Raw genomic sequence first — 10,668 nt, forward strand, 5'->3', positions numbered from 1 at the left:
AGTAAAATAATTTCCTGCCTACTATGAATAACAATACTGCAGTTTTAGGATATTAAAAACTGGAGTGAGCAACCTAAAATACTTTAGGCTAAGAGCAGATCATCACTATTGTTCGTATGGCAGCTGACGGCTTATTGGAACAACAAACCAGATGATAATCCATATTGAAAGAACAAAGAATAGAGGGAAAGAAGTCTAATACCTACGGCGTTGACCTTGGAGTAGTGGCGGCGGCAGCACAACCCTAGGCACGTGGAGGCGAGCTTGGAGCAGTGGTGGGGCACCCAACGGCGGGGTCCTAGCATGCGAAGAGGTCGAGGTCGGAAGGGATTAAAGAGGGGACACTGGGCCTCCATCGACACCTCCTCGCCAGATCAGGTCGCCTCCTAGCCAGAACTGACCTCCTTGGCTGACATTCATCGGGGAGTGTGGCTGGAGGATGGCAGCGGATGGAGTTTGAGACGAAGGCGAGTGTACGGTGGTGCGTGTATGGTGACGGCGGTTGTGGTATGTGGCGGTGGCGGTGGTTGACGGCGGGTAGCCATGCGATGGGTGGATGTGCTTGGATACTGGTGGAACCCTAGAATCTCTGGCGTGGGGACTTGGACAAAAAAATGTGCTGAAGGAATGCCAGTGAGCTTCTAGCCTTAGCAAAACAGGGCACGCAAAAAGAAGAAGGATGAAGACGTGTCTATAATAATAACACCAAAAGAAAAAGGACGAAGACGCGTCTATAATAACAAAAAATGAGCAAAAATTTGTGTTACTGCCCATGATCAAACCTGATACCTCTGGGTCCACAAGTTCGTGTGTTACCATTGCGCTATGTTCATGAGTTCCAACAAGTGGCGGTTTTAATTGTAAAAAAGTGAAAATAATAACACACATCTGTGAGAATAAACAATATATACTATCCCTTTGGATCCTCCTTCGGTCTCTCTCAATCACATCCCTCTCTCTATAGCTACTCCTCTCACTCTCTCCCCCCTCTACTGTTGCCTACGCCCTCCACTATCGATCTCCTCCATGGCGCAGCACACCGGCCCGGGCCCGAATTAGCGCATGCTTCACCTCTCTCTCATCATATGCTCGGATTGCAGGCGACGAAGGGTGGTGCGGCAGGTTTCAACGCAGGAGCACAGCCAAAATCAAGTTTTTTACTGTTGCTCTTCCATAAGGTAAGTTAGGGTTTTGAAAGTTTGATTCTTGATTGCTACTGAGCTGCATCTGGATCTTGATTTCATTTTGGCTTTAGAGGAATTTAGGCTGTCCTTTTTTCTTCTGGGAAGATGAATATGAGGTGCATCTGAGGACCTTGGCTAGGCAAGGATAGTTGACTACATTGTTGGCTGGTGATAGAGACCAGAGCACTGGAGGTCCCAAAGTAGAGGCAGTAGATCCTACTAAAGAAGTCAAAGCAGTTGCAGAAGAGCTCAATGGCGATCTGAAACTCAAGATGTGTCAGTTGAAGCTAGAGATGTGTGAGATGATGGTCTAGCTTTGTGAAATGATGGTCACGATCATGGAAGCGAAGGAAGAGATCAAGGAAGAGATTGCTAAGGGAAACAAGTCTCCACTAGTGTTTACTTGTTAGATTAGTTAGGTCTAGGTCTCAGCGCTGTCAATTTAGTTGGCATTATCATGGTTTGGTCATGTGATGTAAGTAGCCGTTATCTAAATGTGGCTGTTATCTGAATGTAGTTGTTAATAAATGTGTCTGTTATCTGAATGTACTTGTTAATGAATGTTATTGACATGTTTTTGACAAGCTTATCTTGAGAAGATTGTCTCTAGTTAGCACATCATTATTAGTCATGAACCTAGAGAAATATTTGATTTTTGAGGGATTTTACCCATCCATATTTGTTGGTTCAACATTATTTCTGGTTAAAGCATTATGCATTGTTGATTTCACTGAAAATTTCCTATTCAGTGAGCCATGAATGAAATTTGGGTCTTCCTATTCTTTACATTTGCCATCTCCTGAATGTAATGTGGGTCTTCCTATTCTTTACATTTGCAAAAGTTACCTCACATATGGGTTTGTCATATAACCATGGGTCAGACCAAAATCTAGGTTTCTGTCCATTCTTGATTTTAATACTTCTACCCTGATTAAGGTATAAATCCTTCACCTTGAGTAGGTCATACCAAATGGGAGAATCATTTGCTTTTGAGTTACAGAGAAGATGGATTTCAAAAAATTTCTACCACAAATCTGATCAATGCAGCAAGGATGACTAAACTAATAATTTTCAAACCTAAAAATATTTTCCTTTGGGATGCTTGTGTCAATTTGGATTTTGTAGGGAAGGTGGTCAGAGGTAATCCTAGCAAGAGGGAGGACAACAGTAAGGGGATACTGATTTGTCCAAGCAACTGACATGAAGAACCAATCAACTTGCTCAAGAAGTGAGGTGTCTTGCATATTACTCCAAGTATAACTTTGACCCTTGATAGGTAATTCTATGAGCCCCAGATCACTGATGATATTATTAAAGATGACTAAATCATTAAAATTGCCTCTTGGTCTATTTCTATTTTTAGTAGATCTATAGAAATTAAAATCCCCAATTAATAATCAACCAAACATCATGATGAGTATAGGCCCGATCTTCCGAGAGGTAGCCGGTAAGTTTGATTTGTGGAGATCTCAATGTTGGCAATCCGGCTTCAAATCAGACGCGATTCGAACCATGCAACTGTTACACCACTGCTCCATTGGTTATCAACCAAGCACAACTTGATTGACCTCGCCAAGAAGGCTTTTCCTGCAAGCAAATCAAAGAGCACAAGCAAGAAGGTAAAACATGCAATCTGAAATTGCAAATATGAATGACGCGAATATCAATAAAGGATTCAAGAACTCGGTTCCAAAGGAATAATCGACATAGTAGAGGAGATCAAGAACGGGGGCCCTAGATCACTGTAAAAGGATTTGTCACCACAGTTACAATGAACGATTCAGTTTCTCGATGGAAAACTAAACTCTAAACAAAACCCAATTGTGTAGCAGCGGTGGCGACTGTGTTTATAGTCTAAGACTCGACCTAGGGTTGGGGACGGCCAGGGGTTGGGCGCCCACAACTTGGGCTTAAGGCCCGACACGATACATGGCCAAGTTGGCCCAAATAGGTGATGCAGCACCTTGCCGTGGTCACATAGAATGATCCACGGACCTTCTAGAGCTGGAACCAGATCCAAAACGACGGCATCGTCATCCCCTTTCCAACGCATCCAAGAACGGCCCGTTTTGATGTTGTATGAGAAAGTTATGACCGAAACAATGACGCCGTGTCTGCTGAATCCGAGGGCAACGTGGCAGCTGAGTTGGGAACAAATTGCAACTTGGGGAAGACCATGGCGTCGGTGTGTCTAGTGTGGCGATGTTCTCATCATCCTCCCCTTCTCGAATTGGAGTCATCCTCGACTCCATCTTGGCGATGTCCTCATCATCCCCTCCTTCTAGAATTGGAGTCGTCCTCGACTCCATCCCATCATCAGGGAACTCCTGCAAAAGGTTAGTGACAGTAGGCAATGCACTAGACATAAAAGGTTGACAAAACATAGTATAACATGGCGCATCAGGATTATCACATAACTCAGCAGTAGCAGAAGTTGTAGCAAGAAAAGCAACTCCTTTTAACTTAATCCCATTATTTTTAGCAATGTCTGTTGGAGGTTTATTTTTAATCTCATTAGCATGTTTAATAATATCCGTAGGAGACAAAGGTAGCAATGTAATTTTCTTGTCCTTATGTATGATAGTGTATGTATTAGTTCTACCATGGTGTAAAGCATCATTATCGAATTCCCATGAGTGACCTAACAAAATGGAACAAGCTTGCATAGGGACAACATCAAAATCAGCAGTATCATGATAAGAGCCTATGAAAAAGCTAATGCGTGCTGATTTAGTTACCTTAGTCTTACCACTATTATTGAACCATTGAAGTTTATATGGATACGAATGTTGTCGTGTGGTCAAGCCAAGCTTGTCAACCAAATCTGAACTCACCAAGTTGTTGCAACTCCCGCTATCAATGATAGTGAGAACACGACAACCCTGCACAATGAGATACATGTGGAACAAATTGTGGCATTGGATCTTCATCTCTTCTTCCTATCCCACACGTGTACTCAACACATGCTGCACAAGAAGGCTAGGGTAGTCCATGGCAGCAGCCACGGAGTCAATGGTGATGGCCTCCTTGTCTTGATCGCCCTCGGCGGGATCTGCATCAATGTTAGCAGCAAGGGCTAAATCATCTTCAACATCACTAGCACTTACATATCCATCCTTGGTAGCAATGAAAGCATGACGACTAGGGCAATCCTTCATGACATGTCCTATGCCTTTGCATCGGTGGCAAATGATTTTAGAGCTGGACGAGGAGGAGCTAGTAGAAGCACCCAGAGTGCCACCTTTCTTCAGCTGTGGAAACTGCACATTAGACAATTTACTTACCCCGGAAGAAAATGGAGGTGTAGATGGCTATGGTGCAATAGGAAGCTTGGGCGTCTCCGGCTCAGAATGCTGCTGAAAATTCCTCCCATTGTTAGACCTGAAAGGCTATTGTTGTTTGCGTCCCTGTACTTCTCATTCTGCCTTAATAGTAAGATGATACAATTGGGAAAAATTGCGCCATTCTTTGTAATCAAGTATGTTCTGTATATCATGGTTTAAACCACCAAAAAATCTAGCACTAGCATCATGATCATCTTCATTTATACCACAACATGCTAAACCAATAAGCAATTCTTGATAGTATGCTTCTACTCCTTTATCACCTTGTTTTAAAGTTTGTAGTTTCAAACATAAATCACGTTGGTAATAAGGAGGAACAAAACGAGATTTCATATGTTGCTTTAAAACATTCCAAGTTTGAGACACAGGAGCAGCATTATTAGCATTGCAAAGATCACTCCACCAGAACAAAGCAAAATTAGTAAACTCACTAGTAGCAAGTCTAACTCTATGCTCAGCAGGAACATTATGAGAATCAAATTTTTGTTGAACAGCAAGATCCCAATCTAAATATGCCTCTGGATCAACATTACCAGCAAAAGGAGGTAGACTAAATTTAATTTTAGCAAAATGATCATTATTACCATGATTATTACCTTCCATACCATGACGATTGAAGTTGAGGCGACGACGGGCACCACCGTCAGCATATGCATCTTCATCACCAAAAGCATCTGCATCTTCATCATCAGCACGATAAGGTGGAGGGCGTTGCTCAAGCTATTCAATGCGGGTGACTAGATTGTTCATGTTGCGCGTCAGCTCGGTCATAAGATTGCGTTGTTCAGTCATGAACGTTGTAAGCTCGCCCTTGGACACGCACTCATTGGAGTCCGTCGGAGTTCCTGCCATGGTTAGAAGATAGAAAAAGACAACACCAAAGTATTATCCCTATCAACTAAAAGGAAACAAGTGGTGGTGGTGGTGAAAGTGGAATGCAAAATCACAAGCGGCTTACCACCGTCTTGCCTGTATTCTTACCAACGCCAAACATGAGCAAAACCAAAGTGGCGAAGCAATCTATTGTTGAGCGTGGGTAACAGTTGCAAGATGAACCTGTGCTGACAGAAGAATATATGGAGCTATAGGTAGGCACACAATATGACAGCAAGGATTAGCAACTAACGAGTGCAGAGTAGCGATTGTTCAATCCGGATCCAAAGTACAAATCACAGGTGCTGGCTAAGACGTGTCGAGACGTAGCGCAACAAGGTGAAAACAAAGGACGATTGAAAGAACTCACAGAACAAGCAAATAGCCCGGACTTCTCCTTTTTTCCTGAATTTTTTTCTCGGATTTTTCCAAAAGGCACTAGTAGGAAACAAACTTTTTTTATTTTTTTCCACTATTGTTTTATATACTTTTCTCTGAACAAGGATCACAAAAGATGCAACCACAAAAATTGGCACCTACAACTGAGGTGGGATGTGGTCTATAGAAATTCAGCACGTGCTCTGAAAAGCGCGCAAAAACTTTGACATTTTTTTTTCTATATTTTCCCAAATTTTCTTGGCAATTCTGATGAAACCAAATAGGGCGAAGCCGAGTTTGGGTCAGCTCCAAATGGTGTCCAGAAGCTGCTAAAAAAATTCAGATTTTTCTGATAAACGAGCGAAAAGTTATGCCTGTTTTACCGAAGGTATCTCAAAGTATGTTTTCTGGGAGGCACAACACAGCGGCGGCAGTTAGGGCAAAGCGTCCCTAAACTCTATCACCGATCACAGGATCGTCACTGTGACTAACAGCAATAGGTATTCGCCTGATGATGTAAGGAGGGCTACGATGCAGGCAAAATAAGAGTGGCTGGCAACCTATCTAGGGTTTACGCGGCGGCGAGAAGTTACACAAGGCGGCTAGCGGGGCAAGTCGAGTAATGTGGTGGCTTCGATTTGTTGTTTGGGAACGGTGGATGGGATAGCGGCGGAAAACAAAAATCATAGCAACGGGCGATTGAACTACGACCACGAACACAATCCTAAACCAGCAACAAGACTCGACCACGGACACAAACTCAACAACACGAATCTGAAACAAAATTGCAAAGGCACAAAGGGCGATAGGACAGTGGAAATTGAAATATTTTTGGGTTTTTTGTGGACTCTAGGTAATGAACAAATATGAATCTAAGGCAAACGAGATTATACCTCACGGTAAACCTGAAATATCTGATACCAATTGATGAGTACAGGCCTGATCTTCCGAGAGGTAGCCGGTAAGTTCGATTTGTCGAGATCTCGACGTTGGCGATCCGGCTTCAAATCAGACGCGATTCGAACCCTGCAACCATTACACCACTGCTCCATTGGTTATCAACCAAGCACAACTTGATTGACCTCGCCAAGAAGGCTTTTCCTACAAGTAAATCGAAGAGCACAAGCAAGAAGGTAAAACACGCAATCTGAAATTGCAAATATGAATGACGTGAATATCAATAAAGGATTCAAGAACTCGGTTCCAAAGGACTAATCGACACAGTGGAGGAGATCAAGAACGGGGGTCCTGGATCACTGTAAAAGGATTTGTCACCACAGTTACAATGAACAATTCAGTTTCTCGATGGAAAACTAAACTCTAAACAAAACCCAATTGTGTAGCAGCGGCGGCGGCTGTGTTTATAGTCTAAGACTCGACCTAGGGTTGGGGACAGCCAGGGGTTGGGTGCCCACAACTTGGGCTTAAGGCCCAACATGATACATGGCCAAGTTGGCCCAAATAGGTGATGCAGCACCTTGCCGTGGTCACATAGAATGATCCACGGACCTTCTAGAGCTGGAACTAGATCCAAAACGACGGCGTCGTCGTCCCCTTTCCAACGCATCTAAGAATGGCCCGTTTTGATGTCGTATGAGAAAGTTATGACCGAAACAGTGACGACGTGTCTGCTGAATCCGAGGGCAACGTGGCAGCTGAGTTGGGAACAAATTGCAACTTGGGGAAGACCATGGCGTCGGTGTGTCCAGCGTGGCGATGTCCTCATCACATCATCATCTTTAATATTCAAGCTATATACCCAGCTAACAAAATTCTCTCTAGCAAGTTATCTACAAGGGCCATACATTACAACAAGGGTCCAGGCTTAGCAATAGTAACAACAAAGTGTGAAGAGAGCCCATCAACAAACCAAGATCCCCCCAGATGCACCCTCAGAGGGGCAAAACTCAAATTTTATCAAAACGCTTAGGAGCAAACTTACGAATGAAAATTGCAAATCAAAATTCTCTTTCTTGGTTTCCTGAAGGCAGAAAATATTTGCACTACTCTCAATCTTGTTTCTTATAGGGTCCCACTTATCACTATCATTAAGCCCCCTAATATTCCAGCACAAGATATTCCAATCATGAGAATCACTATTCGTTGAGACAAAATAGAGTAGCATATAGATAACATATGGTTATATAACCACCACTTACAAAGTTTTACAATACTGAAAACAACTGTCAAAGCATAAAAAACAAGATAGACAACAAAATAAGAAAATATATAGCCACCCCTAGTCCTCCATTTCTTTTGGTATTGCTCCATTGATCATTCTTGAGTGCTTGGGTCTAGAGTATGCTTCTCAGCCCAATCTTTCTTGAATATGGAGCTTCTCTTGTCCTCATCATCAATAATAGGGGTCATTTCCTTTGCTTTCCTCTTCTTTCTCCCATGAGGAGTAGCTTCCACCATTATTTCATCTTCTTCCTGGCCCTCAGTTGATTCCTCAGGAGCCATGTTGACATCTTCATTAAGAGGTGGCACCACATAAACATAGCTGTCAGTAGACATACCAATATCCTAGGGAGCAGGGTTATGGGTTAAGGGATGGAGATGCTCCAAAATCTACTATAGAGCAAACTCCTGGTTGTAGACAACAATCTCTTTATTCTCTTCCATTCTTGGGGCTTCAATTTTAGGTGAAGTATCAGAGAAAGCTTGAATGAGCTGTAACTTGAGCCTCTTGTATCTAGAGGATGTGGATGCCTCTACATTGTTTCCCCAGTTTGGATTATCAAGAGCAAGATCCCAGGAGTCCAGTGCAGGGCTATTAGGCCAAAAGTTGATAACTGGGTTTTTCATAGGAAGAAGTAACTAGGTCGCCTGAGCCTTCTAGGCCAATTTAGTCAAAAACATCTCCACTAAAGGGACTGGACCAAAAGGCATATGCAGCCCAAGATTAGCTACCATTTCTCTGACCTGAATGTCACTCAAAAACATGCACATTGTTTGAAGAGATCACTAGTGCCCTCTCTGCCAAAACTCTGTCTGTAGAATCAGGAAGAGGCAATTCAAGAGTGATTGGGGGCCCCTAGGCTCTGAAGAATTCTCTGGTTTCTAAAGACAATGAAGCACTATCTTGAGGTTGATTGGGGTGCTGCATAACTCCATTGGCAACAGCAGTATCTGCAAAGGTTGTTCACTTCTACAAGCTCATTCTCATCAACTAAGTCCCCTTCTTGTTGAAGCTAGGGTCCCCAGCCATTGTTGATATTTTGAGCTGCTAGGGGAGGAGGCGCCTCCTAGCCCTGATCCACATTTTCCTATTGAACTTCAGCAAGATCACCCACATCCTCAAAGAAGCCAGGGAACTGTTTATTCTAATTTTTATTAAGAAAATGTGCATCCTCTAGATGTGGATTGCCATTTGGAGGGATTTTATCCTCATTAGCACCAAATTCATCAGCGAACTAAGTCGGGCCCAATACAAAGTCTAGGACTATCCATGAGGAGCCATTATTGCCCCCAACGTTTCCTTCATAGACTAGGAGACTCCTTGGAATTCTACTCACCAAGGTAACCTTGCACCTTAATAGAAGCCTAGACTTACACCTGGAGTTGCTGGTCTAGGTGATGATTGTTCCAAAGTGCCATGTTGCCTAAGTGATGATGTCTCTAGTTTGGAAATCCAACAGAAAAGCAAGAAACACAACCCAACATGTTCTAGTGAAAGGATAGTTTCTCAGATTGATTCCTCTATCATGCTCTTGTACCACAATCTCATGAAAAACATCTAATTGATGAGGACTTAAGTTGACCATAGCTTGTCTAGCAACCGGTGAATGAAACTGAATCAAACAGAGCCCAAGCAGAGACAAGCAACTAGAAAGAACTCTAACATGACACTCTTCCTCAAAGTAATTCACAACCTCATCCATAGCATCATACAGATTGTGCTGTTTAGGGGGAGGGAGAACTGTAATGATAGTGTACTCTTCGTCACGGCGAGGTGGGGTGCCACCGATGATGATCCTTCCATGCACAGGTTGTGCCCAGTCTTCAATCTCAAGGCCATCGAGCACGAATGGAGCAGGGTTGACAACAAAGTTGGCCATGTCAATCCACCGCTGCGTGGCCTAATCTTCCAACAAGATTGATCAAGAAGTACTAGAAAGCATGATGTAGATGGATGTATATGTTTGAGGCAAGTGATTGATTGAGTGGCAGAGTGCAAACTATCAAGTGATGAAGCAACTACTAATGGGGGAGTAGAACTGGCCTAGAGACGAGAAGCAACTGCTAGCTTGCACCAGCCTCTTCCCTCCCACGCATTAAGGGACGTGACGTATAACTGGAGATGATCGGCTAGCTTGCACATCGGCCTCTTAATTCCCTTCATTTTCCAAAGATGGGCTTCTCACTAATTTGTGCTAGCTAATTGGGCCTCTAAAAGCCAACTCGGAATGGCAGTTAGTATTAGGTTATTTCGACAATTGCAAATATTTGACAGAAATTGAGCTTCAACATTGCAGTGCCAAAAGCATACATCATGTGAAGAAGCCTACTAGGAGTGACTAGAACCCCCAAGTATTTTGATAGGACAAAAGCCAACTAGGCAATTGAAGATATCAGCATAAAGAGACCCAGTTATTATCATCATTAATCATCACCACTTCACTCTAGTTGATAGACAATCAAGTTTTAGAGCAAGAAAATGCTAACTACATACAAACAACCAAATCTGAGCACAACCAACCATATCAATAGATTATATCACAACAAAATATCCCAAGCTATTCACATTAAGGTAGCTAGCTAGATTAGGACCTAGCTAGGTTAAAAGCCAACATACTTAGAGAAGTTCACTAGAGAGAGCAAATTCTAGCCATAAATGACACTATACTAGAGAGCTAATTCTGGCCATAGTCTTGACCATTAGTACA

The 10,668-nt window shown here is 42.9% G+C and overlaps 1 pseudogene; it reads right to left on the bottom strand.

Moving 5' to 3' along the window:
- The window catches only part of LOC136543886 (uncharacterized), a 34,852-nt pseudogene extending 25,012 nt beyond the window's left edge, over positions 1 to 9,840 (bottom strand).
- Between the last annotated feature and the right edge of the window lie 828 nt (positions 9,841 to 10,668).

Source organism: Miscanthus floridulus, chromosome 3 (genome assembly GCF_019320115.1).
Source record: "Miscanthus floridulus cultivar M001 chromosome 3, ASM1932011v1, whole genome shotgun sequence".
Taxonomy (NCBI): Eukaryota; Viridiplantae; Streptophyta; class Magnoliopsida; order Poales; family Poaceae; genus Miscanthus; species Miscanthus floridulus.